This window comes from Phyllostomus discolor, chromosome 10 (genome assembly GCF_004126475.2).
Source record: "Phyllostomus discolor isolate MPI-MPIP mPhyDis1 chromosome 10, mPhyDis1.pri.v3, whole genome shotgun sequence".
Classification (NCBI taxonomy): domain Eukaryota; kingdom Metazoa; phylum Chordata; class Mammalia; order Chiroptera; family Phyllostomidae; genus Phyllostomus; species Phyllostomus discolor.
The window spans coordinates 86,444,495-86,462,332 of record NC_040912.2 but is presented as its reverse complement, the minus strand read 5'-3'; the positions used below and the strand labels follow the sequence as shown (position 1 = coordinate 86,462,332).

The following is a 17,838-nucleotide window of genomic DNA, read 5'->3' as shown; positions in this document are numbered from 1 at the left end:
TTTTTATAACAACGTAACTATATGCTCCATTTCAATACAACTTGATTCTTTTAATTAAAATGTATACCTAGGACCCACAGATTTTTTACTTGTCCTTGGCAATGTTTGTGCGTTCTCTTATATAAAAATACATTGTCGTTTGGCAACCCCTCACGTACTCAGAAACAGCCTCACGGGTTTAGTTTTCCACAAGCTGCCCTGCTGCACTCTCGCGGAGGGCGCCAGCGTCCCCATCCCGGATTCGGGGCCGCATCTCCGTGCTGAAACTGACACACGGCGGGCCCTCTGCCGTCCGAAGGTAGCCCGCCTGGCTCCGCCCCCACAGGCGCGGTCGCCAATCAGCTCCCAGAACTTCGCCCATCTCGCCTCTCCTTCCCCCTGCAGCTGTCCACGTCCCAGGTTGCGTCCACCGCCCAGTCCCTTCTCTGCTGGGAAGCTCTTTCCCCCTGGGAACTGCCGCCGCCTCCTCCTAGCCAGTCCTCTCTGCACCCAAACCCGCTGCAGGGATAAACGGGGCAAACGGTGAGTTGGGGGGCGGGTCAGCGATAATTCTCGACCAAGCTTGGGGGTGGCCTGGGCGGGAGAGGGGGAGGTGTGGCGAAAGCCCACGAGGCTGTCTGTGCGCTTGTGGGGTCAGCACGGATGGGGACTTTGTGTGGGGCCTCTGCGTGTCTCGGATGGGCGGTGGCGGACGTGTTCCACGCAGCATTCCCTGCTGTTACCTCTGGGATCCTACTCTGGTGTCTCCCTGGGGCTCAGTCTCTGTTTCTTTCTTGCTACATCGTTATTCACCCTTGCTCGGCAGGAGGCGAGGACCCACTCTTTTCTTGTAATTTTATTGTTTGTTTGTTTGTGGGGGGCGGTGCGCTCCGCAGGATCCATTGTCATTTGAGCTCAAAGAAAGCATGGAGGCGAAGTCACCTCACTTCCTGGGACTCATGCTTGAACTGTGTGAGTGTAGCCCACTACTGCAGAGCCCTCCCTCCCCCAAGGTTAAAGTCCTCTCCTACCCCAGGGCTGTACGTGAGGCCCCGAGAGTGTCTGGGGTGGGGGAGGGAGGTGCAAGGGGCGGGGTGGGAGGAGGGCTGGTGGTGAGAGTGGGTGCAGGGAATCCTGTGGAATGTTTAGCCTGGAATGCATTTGGCCTTCAGGTAAGTTACCCAGTAAACAGCCCCCTAAGCTGGCCTCTGCGTTGACTCAACTTGCAATGGAGGGAGAAGGCCTTCAGTAGAAGAGATTTACTGACAGAACAATCACGGAAACTGCTGGAAGAAGAGCAGGTCTAATTAAACTTAAAGGACATAGTATCTGTCTAGGTGACCATCCGTCTGTCCATCCATCCTTTTACACTCCGAACTATTTATTTGTCAATTGATATCATTTCAGTCCAGTAGTTCCCCTTATCTGCAGTTCCGTGGTTTCGGTTACCCGCGGTTTCAGTGACCCGCGGTCAACCACGGTCTGAAAATATTAAATAGAAAATTCCAGAAATGAGCAATCCATAAGTTTTAAAACTGCAGGCTGTTTGGAGGAGCTTGGTGAAATCTGGCGCAGTCCCTATTGGTCTTAACCAAGATGCCTTAGCCATAAGATCCACTGCCAGCCATCCTAGTGCTGGTGTTCAAGCAGCCCTTACTTTACTCATCAGTTTTTTGCCACATGGGCCTATGTACACGGACTTGCTTCCCCCAGAGTAAAGGGAGAGAGAGAGAGGAGTAACCCAATCTCAAAAGTGACATCCCATCAGTTGGCCATCTGTTCACTAGAAGTGATAGTTTCAGCTCACACTCAAGGGGAAGAGGTTATACAAGAGTGAATACCCAGAGGCAGGGGTACTTGGGGGGCCCCTGTTAAAGGCTGCCTATTACAGGGGTTATTAACCAATAACGCGGCCTCCAGCATTCTCCTACATGACGTCTGGTTCACATGGGCGGGAGTTACTCTGGAGTACACACCAGTGCTGAATTACTGAGTTACGAGATTTGCGCATGTTCAACTTTATTAGGTTACTTCCGAGCTGTTTTCCAAATGTTGAGCCATTCTGCACCCCCTCTAGCAAGAGATGAGAATCCCTACATACTTGTTGCTCTACATACTTGTCATAACTTGTTATTATGAAATTTCATTTTTAGCCACTCGGGCAGGCGTGAGGGAACATTCCCTTGTGAGTCTGATTGGCATTTCTCTGATCAGTAATGAAGGTGACCGTCTTTTCACATGTTGAAAAGCGATGGTGCTTTCTCTCTGTGATAATCCTGGGTTGTTTGTTCTCATTTTTATATTGGGTTGTTTGTCTTTTTCTTATTGACTCATTCTAGTATATGTACATTTTAGTGTATGCGCTGCCCTAGCAAGCACTGGAATGCTTTCCTTGTAAAAACTGAATGCTAACCAATCCCTTGTTAGCTATGTATGCTGCAGTTATCTGCTTCCAGTTGATGCTTAGCTTTTCTTTCTCTCTGCCTCTTTCCAGGAACTAAGTCTTGAATTTTTAAGTGACCAGTACTCTTTCTTTTATAGTTTGTCTTGTTTGAGAAAATTGTTTTCTCAAGGGAGTAAATTAATTTTCCTGTACTTTCCTCTGAAAGCTTTTATAGTTTTGCATCTGGCAATCAGTCTTCATCTACCTGGAATCTGATTGTTACAGTTTCTATTCCAGGTGGGTGGTTGTCCCATCACCAGTGATCTGCATGGATCTTGTTTTCGTATATGCGAGAATTTGTTTTGAGCTCCCTGCTCTCTTTCACTGCCTACATGTCTGACTCTGCACCAATATTAAATTATTTTTAACTGCTAGAGTTTTATAGTAAATCTTACAACCTAGAAAGAAAGATTTTCCCCCTCTTTATTCTTCTAGACTGTTTTAGCAATTTTGGATCTTTGATCCTCCATATTAATATTTAAATAACAAAACAAGAAACAAACATACAAACAAACCTGCTAGAATTCTGGTTGATACTGAATTAATTCTAGAAGGCAATTTGAGGAGAAATGGCCTCTTTAAGATATTGAATCTTTCCACCTATGAATTTGGTGTATAATGCTATTTATTTAGCTTACTTTAAGGTTTTGTAATATTTTTCATTGTTTTCCTTTTCTTGTTAAATGTATTTACATAAGTAAATTATCATATTGCCATAAATGTTTTCTTTTATAAAAATTATATGTTGTAGCTTTTTGTTGCTGATGTGTAGAAAAGCAATTGCCTTTTATATATTGATTATATATCAAACTTAATAAACTCCATCAATAATTCTAAATTTACCTAGAATATTTCATATTTGCTACACAACTAGTGATATCATCTGAAAATCATGATGGTTTGTTTCTTCCTTTCCAATCTTTATAACTTTAATTTCTTTTTCCTTTTATTGTCTTACTGCATTGACTATTACCTCCAGTGTAATGTAAACAAAAGTAGGGAAGGGCATTTTGTTTTATCCTTAAGATAATAAAGAGAAAAATTTCACTATATCAAATTTAAATGTTGCAATTACTATGGTGATGTCATAACTTTATCACATGATAAGAAAGTTCAGTTATTTTTATGATAAGCACTTTTATACTTTATTATGTGATGTTTTATGGATTACTCCTATAGTTATTGATTTTTTAAAATAATTTTTCTCTAAATATGTTAATATGGTAAACTATAGTATTCAATTTTTAATATTAAGTCAACTTTACATCCCTGGAATAAACCCTCTATGGTTAATATGCAAAAACTTTTATGTATACATATAAATATAAGCATTAGATATTTGCATATATATGTAACTTCAGAATGGCCTCTAATTATCCTTTTTGGTACTAACCTTATCTGCTGATGATATTACCTCATAAAATAAGATGGGTAGTATTCTCACTATTACTATTCTCTGTAAAAATCTGTGCAAGATTGGAATTATCTGGTCCTTGAATATTTGCTCAAATCACAAGCAAAGCCCTCAGCACTTTGAGATTATTTTGTCAGAAGATATTAAACTTACTGGTTCAATTACTTTAAGGATTGTAGGACTGTTTAGGTTTTCTTATGCAGTCAATTTTCATAAATTGTACTTTCATAGATATTTAACCATTTCATATAAATACATATATTCAAAATAGAATAAAATTGTTCATAATATCTTGTTACATGTTTATATATTTCCCTCATCTAGTATTATGATTGCATTCTCATTATTAATATGTGTATATATTCTTTCTCTTTCTGTTTTGATTAATTTTGTCAGAACTTGTACTACTTTATTAGCTCTTTCACATACAAAAAAACTGTCTATTTTCATTAGTTGTTATTTATTTTATGATTTCTTCCTATCTTTGAATTTTTTGTTATTTATTTTCTAAGGTCTTAAGTATATGCTTAGCTTATTAATTTTGAGCTTTTTTTCTTATATAAGATCTTTCTTATAAATTGGTATCACCTTTTTTGCTATATGTCATGAGTTTTTATATGAGTATTTTGCTATTACATAGCTTTAATTATTTATAATTCCCATTATGGTTTTTTATTTGACTATGAATTTTTAAGAAGCGTGTATTTTAATTTGCACTCACCTAAAGATTCTTTTATTATCTTATAGTAAGTGTTGCCTAACTAATTTATAATGTAGTCAGAAAATATCTAATACCAATTCCTTTAGATTGATTGAAGTTTGCTTTATAACCTAGCATATGGTCAGTTTTTTTTGTCTACTTGAAGATAATGTGTAGTCTCTAATTATGTGGCTGCCTATATATACCTTTTTTTTTAAGATTTTTATTTATCTATTTTTAGAAGGAGGGGAAGGGAAGGAGAAAGAGAGGGAAAGAAACATCAACATGTGATTGCCTCTCACACATCCCCTGCTGGGGACCTGGCCTGCAACCAAGGCATGTGCCCTGACGGGGAACTGAACCAGCGACCCTTTGGTTCTCAGGCCACACTCCATCCACTGAGACACACGAGCCAGGCATATACCTTTAAAACAAGTGTGTTAATTATGCAATCCAGATCTGCCATATCTTCACCAATTTTTTATCTACCTGAATTATCGATTACAAAAGAGAAGTATATTAAAATCTGTCACTATAATTGTTGATTTTGAACTTTCTCACTAGAGATCTGTATGTTTTTACTTTATATATTTTGAGGCTATGTTATCAGTGAATTGGAGTAAATCGAAAATTTTATCATAATGTAGGGATACAATATTATGGCTACCAATTAACACCTTTTGTTTTAAATTTTTACTTTGTTCAGAATTAAATTAAGGTGTCTTTGATTTACATCATCCTTGGACTTTAAATCTTTCTAAATCCGTGTTTTAGGAATATATGTCAAGAAACTTATCTGTATTATTTCAGTACTGAGTTTTTTAAATTATTGTTTGATCATTTATAACTCATCATTAAATAATTTAGTTGTAAAATGTATTGTACTTAGTAATATAATTAGATTTATTTTTACCATCTTATTATTTGCTTTTCATTTTTCTGCTTGCTTTCTCTCTCTTTCCCTCTTCCTCCCTCTTTTTTTCTCCTTCTTTGCTTCCCCATTTTACTTCTCTTCTTACTTGGAAGTTACATCTTCTGATGTTTGAGGTTGACTGTTTCAGGATTACTCTAGTTATATAATATAGTTAACTCATATAATTGACAAATAAAAATATATATAGTGTACAGTGTGATCTTTAGATATATGTATACATTGTGAAATGATTACCACAATCAAGCTAATTAACATATTTGTCACTTTGCACAGTTTACCCCTTTTTGGTGAGAACAATTGAGGTATACTCTGTCAGCAAATGTGAAATACATAATAATCCAGTATTATTAACTGTAGTCACTATACTATCTACATATTAGATATTCAGAATGTTTCATCTTACATATCTGAAACTTTGCAAACTTTGACCAATATTTCTCCATTTTCCCCACCCCCTGGCTCCTATTAACTACGATGCCATTCTCTGCTTTTATGAATTTGACTTTCACATTCCACATATAATTGAGGTCATATAGTATTTGCCTTTCTTTGTCTGAATTACTTTGAAACTTAGCATAATGTCTTCAAGTTTCATCCATCTTGTTGCAGATGGCAGGATTTCCTTCTTTGTTACAGCTAAATAAATTGCATTGTATGTGTGTACCACGATTTCTTGATTCATTCATTTGATAGACACATAGGTTGTTTCCATACCTATGAATAATGCTGCAGTGAATATCGGAGTGCACGTCTTACTTCCAGGTACTGATTTTATTTCATATGAATATATACTCACAGGTAGCACTGCTGGATGATATGGTTCTATTTTTAATATTTTGAGGAACCTCTATATATACTGTTTTCTACAACGACTGTTCAATGTCCATGCACGCCAGCAGTGCCATGGGCTCTCATTTCTCCACATCCTCACCAACAATGATTACCGCTTGTGTTTCTGATACTGGTTCTTCTGGCGGGTGTAAGGTGGTATCTCGTGGTTTAAATTTGCATTTCCCTGATGACGAGTGGATTTGAGGACCTTTGCTTGTGTCTCTTGGTTATCTGTATGTGTTCTTTTGAGAAATGTCTGTCCGGGTCCACTACTCATTTTGTAGTTGGGTTGTTTGTTTTGTTGCTATTGAGTTGTTTGAGTTCCTTGTGTACTTTGGATGTTAACCCCTTATTGGGTATATGGTGTGCAAATATTTCCTCCTATTCTGTAGGCTGTCCCTTCACTCTGTTGAGGGTTTTCTTTGACATGCAGATGCTTTTTAGTTTAGTTTACTAAACAAGATATAGTCCCACTTGTTTACTTTTGCTTTTGTCGCCTCTGTTTTAGGGTCATATCCAAAAATTTTATTGCCCAGATCAATGTCAAGAAACTTTTCTCTATGCATTCTTCTAGTAGCTTTACAGTTTCAGGTCAAACATTTATATCTTGAATGAATTTTGGGGTTGATTTTTTACATGGTGAAGTAAGAGCCCAAATGCAGTTTTCTGCATGTGGATATCTAGTTATTCCAGCGCCACTTATTGAAGAGACTACCCTTCCCCCATTGTGTGTTCTTCACACTTTTGTTAAAGATCAGCTGAATATAAATGTGTGGGTTCAGTTCTGGGCTCTCTATTCTGTTTCACTGGACTATAAGTCTGTTTCTTTCTTCTCTGTTTTTTAAAGATTTTATTTATTTATTTTTAGAGAGAAGGGAAGAGAGGGAGACGAGAGGCAGAGAAATATCCATATGTGAGAGATACATCGATTGCTTGCCCCTCGCATGCCCCCAACTGGATACCTGGCCCACGACCCAGGCATATGCCCTGACTGGGAATCAAACTGGCAGCCTTTCGGTTCTCAGGCTGGCACTCATTCCACTGAGCCACACCGGCCAGGGCTATAAGTCTGTTTTTATGCAAATGCTATACTGGTTTTGATTACTATAGCTTTGTAATATTGTTTGAAGTCAGGCACTGTGGGGCCTCAAATTTTATTCTTAAGATTCCTAGGCTATTTGAATTCTTTTGTAGTTCCATATGAATTTTAGGACTTTTTTTTTCTATTTTTGTGGAAAATGCCATTGGAGCTTTGATGGGAGTTTGCATTGAATCTGTAGATTGCTTCCGGTAGTATAGACGTTTTAACATTATTTATTCGACTAATTCATGAACACAGAATATTTTTAATTTATTTGTGTCTTCAATTTCTTTCATCAGTATTTTATCGTTTTCAGTGTACAGATCTTCCACCTCTTTGGTTAAATTTCTAAGTATTTTACTGTACTGGATTCTATTATAAATAGCATTGCTTTCTTAATTTTCCTTTTAAATACTTTGTTGTTAGTGTAGGGAAACCCAACTGATTTTTCTGTTAGTTTTGTATTCTGCAACCATACTGAATTTGTTCATTAGTTCTTACAGGATTTTTGGTGGAGTCTTTAGGGTTTTCAATAGACAAGATGATGTCGTCTGCAGAAGCCATTTAACTTCTTCTTTTCCTGCTGGATGCCTTTTATTTCTTTTTCTTGCCTAATTGCTCTGGGTAGAACTTCTAGTACAATGCCGAAAAGAAGCGGTGAGAGTGGGTCTTTTGTCTTGTCCCTGACCTTTCAGGAAAAGCTTTCGGCTTTTCCTCCTTGAGTCTGAGGTCAACTGTTGGTTTGTAATATGTGGCCTTCATTATACCGGGATGTATTTCTTATATATCCGGTTTGTTGAGAATTTTTATCATAAAAATTGTTGCTTATGTTCCCACTGTCTCTCTGGATCTACTGACATGATTCTAGGATTTCATCCTTCATTTTGCTCACGTGGTACGCGGCACAGTTGTTGGTTTGCAGATATTGAACCTCCCTTGCATTTCTGAAATAAATCCCACTTAATCATCATGTGTGGCCCTTTCAGATGCTGTTTAATTCAGTCTGGTAATATTGGTTGAGGATTTTTACATCTGTGTTCATCACACATGTTGGCCTATAATTTTCTTTTCTCATAGTATCCTTTGTCTGTCTTTGTATCAGGGTATGGGTAAGGCTCAAAGAGTGCAATCACTTTAAAAACAGTGTATGTTTACTAACCCTCATCTTGCAGCTGTGCTGTTATTATTATAGATTTTACTTTATTTTTGTATGATCCTATAGCCCAGAAGACATTATATTTGTGTACTTAAACAGTCAATATTAACATATTTGCCTATGCATTTACTCTTTTCAGTATTGTCTATTCTTCCATGTAGTTAGGGGCTCCTATCTGGAATACTTTTCCTTAATCTCAAGGAACTCCTTTTTGTAGTTCTTATACTGTATTGCCCACAAATTCTCTCAGCTTCTGTTTATCTATAATTAATTGGGGTTTTTTTGGGGGGGGCATTTATTTTTCCTGTGCACAGAATTTTAGGTTGGCAGATTTTATCTTTCTTTTTTAAAGCAATTCCATTGTATCTTGGTTTCCATCATTTCTTGTGAAAAGCCAGCTGTATTATTGTGCCTCCGAATGGAAAGGTCCTTTATGTCTGGCTGATTTTCAGTTTCCTCCCTGAATCTGGTTTTTAGCAGTTTGACTATGATATGCCCACTGTAGCTTTCTTTTGTTTTTAGTCCACTTAGGGAACGTGGAGGTTTTCAATTTGAGTTTTGATGTTTTTCATCTCTTTCAGGGGATTTTCAGTCATTAATTGTTAATATATTGCTTCTGTATCGTTCTCCCTCTCCTCTTCTAGGACTCGAACACACGTGATCCACAACCTCCTACCATGTCTTAATATTCTATTATGGCCTTTGTATTGTACCTCCTTTCATCTCTTTGTGCATCATGATTTCTTCCCTGTGTCATTTTCAAATATTTTCTATTCAACGTTGTTACACTTCACCCATTCTCTGGTCATTTGTGTCTAATATGCTATTAAAGTCAACTATTGAATTCCTGATTCCAATGATGATCTTCTTAAGTTTCCGTTTTACTCTCTCATGAGTTTTACATCTGTCCTGAAATCCCCCAGCCTTGTTTCTGTCCCACCTGAACATAGTATTCACAGCTGTGATAAAGCCAGCCGCCGATCTCAACCCCGAGGTCTGAAACCACCCGTGAGTCTGTTTCTACTGTCTGTTGTTTTCCTGAGTCCTTGGCAACTTAGCCTGACTTTTAGCCTCCCTCTAAATTTTTCATTGGATGCAGGACATTGGCGATGAGAAGTTATAGGTTGCTGTTGTTATTTTTCAAACAGAATTTTTTTCAGGGGTGGGGGACAGATAAAGTATCAGCAGATTAATTTCATACTATCAAAGGCCTGTTTAAAGCTTTGTTAGAACTGGTCTGTTTTAGGTTTCTCCTTTATCCAAGAACATAGTCCTTACTCGCAAAGCGTCATTGTTATTCATAGGCAATGGAATTTCTTGTATCTCAACCGAAAGCGGAGTGTGTTGATAAGAATCGTTTACTTTGGTAGGAGTTGACTTCCACTGCCTTATCCCTGGACGGTGCAGCTATTGAAATGTCTGCTCAGTTTTTACAGGATTTTAGCCATTGTTTTCTGTGGTTTTGCAGAGGTGAGGGTGGAGGGAGAGCCTTCCTGAAGCTGCATAGCTTAGGAGTCAGCCAGTGACTTAAGGGGAATTTAGACATAGATTTTTAGATTCACTTCTCTGAGATTTCTTCTTCTCTGAAGTTTTGCTCTCTGAGTTCCTGTGGTTTGGTGATATCTGAAGCCTGTAAAACTGACACTTTCCTTTTGGCCTCCATTCCTGTTCCCGTTACCCTGCACTGGGAACTGAAAAATACCCCGAAGGGAAAGGCCACAGTAGGTGTGGCGCTCCAATCCTATTTGCCTTCCCTCAGGATCCAGCTTTTTTCAAGCCCTGCTTGTTTTGTTGGCTCTTCAGAGTCTTCCATTGTTCCCTGTGTTTTGTCCAACTTTTACTGATGTGTTCCGGTGGGAGGGTTGTTTCCGACAAGGTATTCATTCTCTCAGGGCCAGAACTGGAAGTCTCTCGCTATTTTGTCTGACGTCTCAGATCACCAAAGACCGTTTTATGTCTTCTTGTGATACATCCTTTAGAATTTCTGCAAAGCAGATCTTTTATAATAGCCCCTCAGTATTTGTTGGTCTGAGAATAAAATGTTTAAGAATCTTGCAATAGCAGGTGGCACGGGGGTGGTGTTATAGGTGGAAAGCAGGGAGGGCAAGGCCTGGGCAGCGTCCGGTTTTAGACCGTGCGGATGGCACTGCTTTGAACAAACCCTTCGGTACCTTCTGTTGGTAGCATGTGTCTGCATTTCTACTGTGTATAGACCTAAGGGTAGTATTACCAAATGGCCCTATTTTTTTTTATTTTAAAATGACTTTTATAACGTTTTAAAAGTACCAAATGTCTAAAGAAAAAAATTCCTGGTCAATTCTTCTCACTTCCTGAAGTCCCCCAATATGGCTTTATTTTCTTCTGTTAGATACACATTAAAAAGTAGAATCATAAATTTTTCATTGACAATATAGATTGAAAGCATTCTTGAAGTATGATAAGCTCATTTTTTTAAGAACCTCATAATGTTTTGTAGTATGGGTTTTTAATAAATTGTGCATTCATTTCTATATTACTGAGTATTTATAGAACTTAATATCTCAAAAGTTATTTCAGTACTTTAATGATTTCATGGAGGTCTCTATTACTCGGGGCAAAAACTGGAAAGAAAAACAGAAACTCGAGGGGAATTAGAAATAGGGAAAGATATAGGATTTATAGGATTTATTTCTTTTTAAGATTTTATTTATTTATTTTTAGAGAGGCGAAGGGAGGGAGGAGAGAGAGAGAAACATTGATGTGTGGCCACCTCTCACAACGCCCCCCCCCCCCCACTGGGGACCCAGCCACAAACCGGGCATGTGCCCTGACTAGAAATTGAACTGACAACCTTTCAATTCACAGGCTGGCACTCAATCCACTGAGCCATACCAGCCAGGGCAGGATATAGGATTTAAAATTGAGTTAGTAATGTGAAGTCTGAAAGAGAGAGAGGATAACCCCTCCTGAAATTTGGGGAGATATAGAAAGAAAACAAAATGGTTAAAGAGAAAATGAAAAGCAAAGAGAGCACAACAAGAAGAAAATTTACAATACAGGAAATCTATAATTTAATCAGTTGTCTACATCAAGTTGCTGTTTGGTTTTTTGGGGTTTTTTTGAGGAGTGACCCTAGGCTTGCCTTCCTCGGCCCACATACTGTACATCTATCTATTCTGTCCACCACTCCATCAAGCAGACATTATGGGGCACCTGCTTATGGCCACATGAAGTGGAGAATCGAAAGAAGGCTTAAAAAAAAAAAAACCAGCCCTTGACTTATACTTCCTCTAGTTTGAAAAATTGTAATGAAACCCTGAAGTATTACAGGATGTGGCACTCCATCCCCTTTACCACTGAATCCACATTCCCGTGCAAGGTCCGCCTGGACACTGGTTTGTGGTCAGGAGAAAGCCTTTTAATGCTCTCTTCATGGGGCCCGTTTGGCCTGGGCTTAGAGACCTCCTTGGGTGTCGGCAGAACAGAGGCCAGAGCTGGGAGGGGGGAGGGGGCAGGAAACCAGAGAATGTCCAGCAACCACACCAATCATTCGGGGTTTTGGGGCCAACCATAAAAAGGAACAAGTGGTTTTCCCCCAGGTCCTGAAGTTGAGCTCTTAAAACTGGATGAGCAGACACAGATTCAAGGCAGGACCTGGCCAGGCATAAAGCCAGGTCCTGGCTCAGATGTCAGTGCTGGATTCCACTGTTGCTCGAACGAAATGAGTCAGGACTAGGAACAAAGTTCAAGAAACCCACACGGAGGGAGAAACCGTATATATAGTAGAGTGGTCACTACCAGCTGTGTGAGCAAGGATACTTTTCTATTTTTAGTTGATTGAATTTATTTTTATCACAAAATAATACCTACTACCATTAAAAGTTTTAGGAGCTGTATGAAGAAAAATACTTAAAAAATAAGTTACTCTTTCTTGTCTGAAGTACTGATTCTAATAGTTTGATGTATGTTTTTCAAATACTTGGTATGCTTACATGAGCATATAAAATATTTTTTGCATTTTTGTACAAAAATGCACACTCCCCGTTTTACTATCACCTTAAATGTTTATTTAAACTATGATATATAAATATAGCCTCAACTTCTGGCAAATACAGAGATGTAACTCGTTCTTGCAAATAGTTGTGTTTTAGTTTACATAAAGATTTATCATACTTTATCACTCACTCCGTTGTTGGTAAATAGTCTCACGGGTTGATTTTTCAACAAATTGCCCTGCCGCGCCCTCCGTGCGGGCGCCAGCGAGCCCATCCTAGATTTCGTGCAAAAACTGACACAAAGCCAGGCCTCCGCTGTCAGCGAAGGTGGGGGCGTCCAGGCCCCGCCCCCACCGCTGCGGCTGCCAATCAGCTCCCGGGACGGCCCCCTCCCTGCCCCAATCTGCACCACAGACCACCTCCGCCTACGGGGTCCTGCCAACGCCACCACCAATTTCCAAATCCCCGAGCCGTCCGGCCCTTCTCCTTGTCTCGTCTCCCCTGAGGAATCCCTTCCCCCTCGGAAGGAGCCCGGTGTGGAAACTGCTGGACTACCGGTGAGTCTTGTTCAGTGATGGTTTCTGCAACTGGAGCAGGCCGGGGCGCAGCGACCCAGTGCAATGATCCCGAGTGGGAGGCGGAGGATTCAGGCCGGCACTGGGGATGGGGCGCCTGCGGGGCCCGCGGAGGGGGTCGGGTTCGGGGCCTGAGACCGCCTGGGCCTCGGGAGGCAGATGTCTTTCAAAGGTCGCCTGTGGTTTCTCCATGTCTGTTTCTGCTTTTCTTTTCTACCTCTGTGGCTCTTAATTGTTGCGTGCTGCGTATCTTCTCCAGGCACCTAACCAGCAGGAGTCTAATATATCCCTGTCCTTTACAAACATTTTCTTCATGCAGAAATATTTCAAAGCTACGGATACGTGCAGAAGATAATATAACAGATGTACAGATGTACCAGATGCTAACATTCTATCGCCTTTGCTGTAGCTATGAGTGTGTGTGCGTGTGTGTGTGTGTGTGTGTGTGTGTATGACTGTGTGTTTCTTCCTTCCTAAGAAACAAAACCTGACAATTAAGACCTTTTCCCCACCAAATCTCATCACCCCTTCCTTGGAGGTAAGTCAGGTGGCATCCTTCCCATGTGTATTATTTATTTTTAATGTAAGCAATATGTGCGTTTTTGTTTTGATTTACTTTTAAAATTTTTTGGTAAAACCATATTTTGGGTTTCTCCCTTTCCTTGCTATTAGTCTTAGTGGTTCAGACCTGAAAGGGACTTAGCAAGCAAGTGGCCAGCCCTCCTGGTTTATCTGCCAACTCTCAGCCCTGGGGAATATCAGGGATGCTCACTGTCCTCAAAGGAACCGGATCCTGAATTCGGGCTCTCTAGATTTCTCTGCCTGGAGTTCCTTCTATGTAAAGCCTGCCACTGAACTCACCTACCCACATCCGCCTGTTGAGTATTGTCTGTCTGAGTCAATTTGGGGGAAAGGGGTTGAAGAGAGATGGGGAAAAGAAATGGGACATCGATTGGGACCCAGACCCTAATCAGGATAAAAAGATACACATTTGCCTGAAATACAAAGTGTTGACTCTTAGGACGACTTGAAGATTTGTTTTACTTAACAGTCATACACTGCCAGGCAGTGGGGGAAGACAGTTACAAGTATTCACTCACTTAATTTAAACATTACAGTACATCCGTCATATAAGTGCTCGTTTCATCCTCCCCGTTTTACAGGTAATAAATCTGAGGCATAAGGAACTAAGTCACTTCTCAAAGTCACTCAGCCCATTAAATAGAGCCCTTAGATCTGAACCTGACCGTCTCGTGACAGTCTGGGTTTTAACCACTGTACTACCCCGATTTCACAGGCTAGAAGTAGCACCTGAACAGGTGAAGTCACCGCGCAAAGTAGGAACTTGCAAATCAGAGAAGGGAGGAGCAGCTGTCGACAGATCATGAGAGAGGACTTACAGAAAAGAAATAGGGTTTGAAATGTACAGTGGAGGCTAAATTTTAATTACCTGTTGTTTGAAACATTGTTAATTTACAAAGGTGACATATAACAAGGCAAAGCAAACAACGTAGAACTGTAAGTTTCCCTCCCCCATTTCTCTCGTTAAACAGTATTAATAGATAGAGATGCATCCTTCCCCTCTCCCACCATACTACTAATATACAAAGGGCTGTTTTTTACTATAAAAATGAAAGCATATTGATCAATTTCTAGTTTTTATTTTGCCTTTGGCAATGCTTAAAGCACATTCCTCCAACCCAATGGAAATGTGAGCTCTCCATAAGAACTGAATAATATTCCATAGAATGTGACCTATAATTTGTTCAGCCTTGTCCTTATCAGTGAATAGAGAAGTTTATGTCCAATAAAACGGCAGGTCCCACTGCCATCCAGATGGGGGGCACCGCCGCAGTGGCCAGCTGACAGGGCCAGCGACACAAAGAAGCGCTGTCGCCTGCCAAGCGCCGCCCCTCGGGCTCGATCCGGCCTGGAGGAAGTGGGAAGGAGGAGACTGCGCTGGAACCCCTCCTCCGCCCCCGCCCCGTCTCCTCGCTCCAGCTCGCCGCCCCGCGCTGCCAGCAGGGAAGCCCCTTTCCCGCAGCCCCGTGCACCCCCTCTGCGCCCAGCCCTGCCCCTCCAGCTGCCCCTTCGGAAGTTGCAGGGCCATCAGGTGAGCGGCCCTCTCCGAATGCCCCGCAGGCTGCAAAAGGGCTGGTGGCGGCGGATCGGGCCAGGGCGGGGGCGGGGGGCGGTGCCGGAGGCCGAGGGAGATACGGTCGGAACTGCGGGGGCCCAAACCTGGGACAGATTCGCTCGCTGTTTGTGTCGCGGCTGCTGGCGCTCGGGCTCTGCGTGGCGCCTGCCGCAGCGCCCCTCTGGGGGCCCTGCCTGTGATGTTTGTTTGCCTGCTTTGTGTCGTCGAGTTGTGCACAGGCCTGACTTAGAGGAACGGCGTCTAATCTGCAGCCTTGGGAGATGGGAATACCTTGGCCCAGGGAGGACGGGCTGGCTCAGGGTCACACAGGTGGCTAGTGACGGAGCATCACTTCTGTCCCACTGTCCTTTGATCTTTGCAAACACCGTGTCTGGGGCCAATATCCCTCCCAAAACTCCGTGCCACCAGGCCTGCAGGAGTCCCTGCCCACCCCACCTTTTCCGCTCCGCGCCCTTCCTCTCCTCTCCGCCGCCCACCCGCCCCCCAACCTATGCCCCCTCCACTCCTCCTCTGACGTCACCGACTTGCTCTTTGTGGACTGGCTGTGGGCCTGGGCGAGGGCCTGCAGGGGAAAGCGGGGTCTGGGAGCCCACGGCAGAGCTTAGTAGTGACAGCCCTGCGGTGTGCAGACCGACCTTTCGCCAGCACTGTGCCTCTGATGGCACGAACACCCCTGAGGCAGCCCCGGGATTTTTGAGAAAACAAAGCAGGCCCTCTCACTGCTGAGCTGGTGGTCCTCCATTTTGCTGTCCTGCTGGGAGTCCCACAGACAGAGAAGCAAACAGGAGCTTGGGGAAGACGGAGCGCGCGGGGCGGGGCGGGGGTGGGGGGTGGACTCAGGAATGAAGAAGGGGGGGTGGTAAGATCAAAATGGGGGAAACAGGAAAAGCAAAGTTTTGAAGCGAGCTGACTTTTATGGGAATGGGGGAGGGAGTGATTCCGGAAAGCTACAAGCAGACCTTCAAAGATAACAAGTAATGGTCTGTTTTTTAAGCTGGGCAGTAGTAAATGGGAGTCTGTTTAATTTTAAAAATTTTTATTATTTTACCGCCTACATCCTTTCACGTGCATTACATACCTTTTAAATGTATGAATTAAACCATTTTAAGTAAAAAAAAAAAATCAAATAAGACTGAGCAGGGACTATTTCAGACAGAATGCAAAAGAAGAGGTTGGACCACCCTAATTCTGGCTTAAGAAAAGGTGATGGACATTGGGAAAGACATGGGACGTAGAAGGAAAGAGAAAAAGGGTTCGTGGAAGGAAACGGCGTGAAGAAGAGGAGACTTCTAGAATTGGATGTCTCTGGTGGGCACCATTTTTCAAGGCCAGTGCAGCTGTTTGCTGAAGATCATCCTGACCCTAGCCCACCCCTTACAGCCATCAGTCAGTCATCCCCCTGCGGAGCAGCTCCCGGGAAATCCAAAGGACCTGACTGCAGACACCCACCCCACTTTGAGGATTTGGAATCAAGATATGATGCAGGATGCAGGGCAGTGAGCAGCACCGGCCCACGACCCTCCTCTGTGTCCATGTAACAACATCTCCTAAGGGAAAGCCCACGTAGGCACTGTGGGGTCACTTTGTGGCGGGGGTGGGGGACTTGGAGAGCTCTCTCCCAGAGTCATAAGTGGTGCCTGCCGTACCTTCTGTTTGAGGGGTGCTTCGGGTTCCAGAAAACTGGTGGGCCTGGGGGAGAGAAAGCAGGATCCATGGAAATAGAACCAAGGAGGAGGAACTTCAGGGGAGAAATAAAAGGGATTTCTCCAGGCAGTGTCTGTCTGAGCTCACCAAGCTTGGAGGGCAAACAGGGGTTCGGGCACAGAGAGGAGGAATTTGGTTCGAAAGTGTCAGCATTACCCACAGCCGGTGCAGGTGGGAGCAGAACCAGCTGCAAATCTCAAGGAACAACCACAGTGGAGAAGAAAAACTTACTGGTGGGCAGGTGTAGAACTTGTTGGGAGGTGAAGGAAGACATTTTTGGACGAGTAAGATGGGATCAGTTCGTCTTAATTATTTGTACCCTTGTATTCTCAGTCATTCCATGTGTGTTTACTTGGTTCAGTAAATCGGTATTACCTGTGCTATCTTTAATTGTAATAGTAATACAGAAAAGAATTCAAAGGGTGCAAACTTGTATAAAGAGGAAGAATTGTTCCTTCGCCCCTTCCTAACGTTCGTACATTGAAATGCGGCCTCGTAGGCTTTCTGTGTGTATAAGAAACAGGTGCTTGTGAGGCGTATCTGTTTACGGTACGTAAGAACGTGGACTCCAGGGCTAGGTGCCCTGGGTTTGGACGCCGAATGCACCGTGACCACCTGTGTGACTTAAATGACAGATTCTCCGGCCGCCAGGTTTTTTTGTTTTCTTTATGTTTCTGCCCATCTGTCAAATGGGGAGAGTGAGCATACATACCTCAGAGGCTTACTCCTGGGATTATAATTTATGTGAAGCACTGTTTCAGCACTTCTACTGAAATGACTAGTTCTACCAGCGTTGTCTCCATCCATACAAAAATGCATCTGTGTCCTATGTAGTATGACGACTTGAAATTTTCACTTAAAATATGTCTAGGACATTCGTCTAGGTAGC

The 17,838-nt window shown here is 42.1% G+C and overlaps 1 protein-coding gene across 6 annotated transcripts in view; it reads left to right on the top strand.

Annotated features, from left to right (window-relative positions):
- Nucleotides 1–268: 268 nt before the first annotated feature.
- TCAF1 (TRPM8 channel associated factor 1) overlaps nt 269–17,838 on the top strand; it is a 40,078-nt gene continuing 22,508 nt past the window's right edge. The window contains exon 1 of one of the 6 annotated variants that reach the window (XM_028525164.2): nt 269–522. The gene's annotated coding sequence lies outside the window, so the exon portion shown is untranslated. Of the gene's footprint in view, nt 523–12,792; nt 13,070–15,009; nt 15,201–17,838 lie in introns of those variants that run through there. The other 5 variants (XM_028525166.2, XM_028525165.2, XM_028525168.2 and 2 more) reach the window with 5 other exon arrangements.